We start from the raw sequence: 3,448 nt of genomic DNA on the forward strand, positions 1-3,448 counted from the left end.
CGTGAGCTGCCGCCCCGCCCCCGCCTGTCACGTGGGTCCGCCCCGCCCCCGCGCCAGTCCCGCCGACGCGCCCGGGAACTTACCCTACCTCGGAGACCCGCCTGCGGGACTGGCCGCCGGGCCGCCGTGCAGCGCTCTCCGGGCCGGCCTCAGCGTCAAGCGGCCGCGGTGCGACGCGAAGGGGAAACTGCCCGCCGCGAAGCCGCCGCGCTCGGGAAGGAGGAGGGCGCGGGTCGCCGCAGACGGAGGCAGGTGGGCGAGGCGCTGCACAAAGGCGCTTGGGGCCGGCCGCGCCCGAGAGGGCGGCGGGCCTGGGGGGTCGGGCGCGGGGCGGGGCGGCCGTCGCCACCCATTGGCTGACGCAGGCGAGGGGGTTTAAATGGCCCGAAGTTGCGGCTCCTCTGCCGCCGCTTCCGGACTTCCTTTGCGGGGCAGCGCCCCCGGCGGGACGCGCGTGAGAGGCCGGCGCGGGCCGCCCCCCGCCCGCGTGGGCTGCGGACCCCCCGAGCCTCGGGCCTCTCCGCGCCGCGGACCGCACGGGGGCTTTCTGCTCCCTGCGGGCTTCGCAGGCACCCGCCCCCCTGGGTGCACGTCCGCGCCCTCCGCTTCTCCGGGGGTCTCCTCAGAGTGCTCGAATCGAACCGCCCTCGTCGGCAGGGCGGCCGCCGTCGGAAGAGCAGGCACGCCCTGCACCGCGGCGGCCTCACACGCCAGCGCGCGGAGCGTCTGGAGTGTGCCCTTAGCGGAAGTCCTCGCGCCATCCCAGTGCCGGTGTGGCAAGGCTTTGAACGCCGACCGCGCACTTGGCTGTGCGGTCTGTGGTGACACTGGGGACGGTGTCGTCGACCGTCGAGGCCTGCGTCTTGGGAGGCCAGGTGGAGGCAGGTTCTGCATCCAGACTCGGAATTCGGCAGTGAAAGCGTTAAAAGGTATCCAGTCTCTAGCCACGCCTCTTTCATGCTTAAAAGTCAGGAAATAGTGGCCTGGAGATGTATTTATTTGTCCACATCCAGTGTTTCTTACCTGACCTCTAGGAGGGTGTGTTGCAGAACGGGTCAGCTTTGTGTACCTGTCTGGTCTTAACAGACGGTCTGGCTCCTGGCGCATTATTTTTCTCTTTGTTTTAAAATTGCCGTGGCAACGTTTCGGAGCGGGGGCTTTGAGAGCCCGTAGCAGTGCCTAAGAGCAGGCAGTGAAAGCGAGACCACCTGAAGAGCCAGACTGCTCTGAAGATGTTTCTCCGTTGGGGAAAAATAAATAAATGAAAGTGTAACGTTGTATGTGTGTATATGTATGTATACGCCCCCGTATTTGTTGCTAGATTTCTGTTTGTATTTTGTCAACCATAGAAGTTGGAGAAGATTGCTCATTCATTGATCTTAAAATACCACCACCCGTATAGATTATTTGTTCACATATAATCATCAACACTTTACCTGTTTTTAGGTTTATACTAGTACACCACTTGCGAGGTGCAAATGAAAATACGTAGATGCTGTAGAAAAACAGCACATTGTAGTTAATTGGCTTTTCTTTGATGAATTAGAAAGTATCTGCTCAGTGGTTTTTTTTTAATAGGCTGGTAGAAAGTGAACATTATACATTTAAGTACTTTGACATTACTAAGAATAATAAAGGTAATAAAACTTTTAAATGGACTAAAATAAAACTGAATAGTGGTCATCTGTAAAATCGTCACAATAGTAGTGCTGTTACCTGAGAAAATGGGCATTACACTTTTGTAGTAAATTGCGAGAGAAAAAAGTGAAATTAAACTTTTATTTTGTATTTAACAATTTATGTTATAATTGCAGATACGCAGTATTTTGCAGAATGAATCAGGTGTGAAAGATATAATGGTACCACATAGCAATGCTGTACTTTGAATTGTGCTTTTCAGGTCAGCCTCTTTTGAGGAACCAAGTTGGCCACCATCCTTGTGGTTTTTCTCTTTGGCTACCTGGTCAGAGTGTGGCTCAGTGGCTTTGCTATGATTCAGGCATTTCTCTGTTACTTTCATTGACTTCATTGATTTAATGAATATCCTGCAGTTTTATTTTGCAATTGATTAGTTTTTTATTTGAACCGAACTGCCAAATGCTGCTATCACTAAGCCCCCCTCCCCTGTTGAAGATCTAGTGTTTCTCAGACTTTAATGAGCACAGGAATCACCTGTACTTCAGGTTGTGTGGGTCCTCTTCTGCCCAGACCACGGACTGCTGCCGTGCAATGGAAATATAATTTTAAAGTTTCTAGTACTCACATTATAAAAAGTAAACAAGTGAGAAAATGAAGTAAATAAATTTATTTAACTCAGTATATCCAAAATATTTTAATGTGTAATCAGTATGAAAATTATTAGTAAGATATTTTACCGTCTTTATATTGGACAAAGTTTTTGAGTTCTCATGTGTATTTTACATTTCTAGCATATCTCAATTTACATTAGCCACATTTGGCTAGTGGCTACTGTATTGAACAGCAGTTTTGCAGTCTAAAATTGAGACCTGTGCTATTTTAAGTGTATTTTCAGATTAGCCCCTTCAGCAAATCTTGGGAACTTGTTAGAAATATAAATTTTAGGACCCCTACCTCATACCTACTGTCATTAGAATATCTAGGGCTGGGACCAAGTAATCTGTGGTTTAAAAGCTCTCCAGGACATGGCTACAGAAAGTATATGTGGTATTCTAGATGGGATCCTGGCACAGAAAAAGGACATTAGGGAAAAACTAAGGAAATCTGAATAAGATGTGAACATTATTATGTATCAATATTGGTTCATTGACTATGACAAATGAACCATACTAATAGGTAATGTAAGATGTTAATAATAGGGGAAACTGAGTCCAGGCTATATGGGACTTCTCTGTACTATCTTTGCAGTAATTGTGTAAATTTAAAACTCTTCTAAAATAAAAAGGTTATTAAAAAGAAACTTTTCAGATGATTCCATTGCTCACTGAAAGCTTGAGAATCAGTGATTTAGATCATTAGTGACTTATACTACTGTAGTTTGGGTGGGCAGCATGGAGACTAGGGTTTTTTGGGTCTGGTAGGGCAATAATACTAGTATTTTTGTAACGAGCTAAAACTCATGCACTTGCCATGTGCCAGGCACTATGTCAAGTGCTTTACACATACTTACTCATTTAATTTTCCCAATATGTGGTATGCATTATTAATAAGCTCCATTTCATAGATGGAAAAAACTGAGGCTCAGAGAGGTTAAATGACTTGTCTTAGGTCACACAGATAGCAAGAGTCAGAGACAGGATGTTTTATAAGTAATTAGTGCGTTTGTGAATATTTTTCTACTCTCACAACTTTTGCTTTCTTGAGTAAGCAGTGATTAATTTGGAGACTCTGGGCCAGGCGCGGTGGCTCATGCCTGTAATCCTAGCACTCTGGGAGGCGGAGGCAGGTGGATCGTTTGAGCTCAGGAGTT

At 47.4% G+C, this 3,448-nt stretch overlaps 1 protein-coding gene across 6 annotated transcripts in view; it reads left to right on the forward strand.

Annotated features, from left to right (window-relative positions):
* Positions 1-78: 78 nt before the first annotated feature.
* ARHGAP12 (Rho GTPase activating protein 12) overlaps positions 79-3,448 on the forward strand; it is a 137,124-nt gene continuing 133,754 nt past the window's right edge. For all 6 annotated transcript variants that reach the window (XM_012654897.1, XM_012654899.1, XM_012654901.1 and 3 more), the window contains exon 1: positions 79-252. The gene's annotated coding sequence lies outside the window, so the exon portion shown is untranslated. The remainder of the gene's footprint in view (positions 253-3,448) is intronic.

This window comes from Propithecus coquereli, unplaced genomic scaffold (assembly GCF_000956105.1).
Source record: "Propithecus coquereli isolate 6110/MARCELLA unplaced genomic scaffold, Pcoq_1.0 Scaffold45, whole genome shotgun sequence".
Taxonomy (NCBI): Eukaryota; Metazoa; Chordata; class Mammalia; order Primates; family Indriidae; genus Propithecus; species Propithecus coquereli.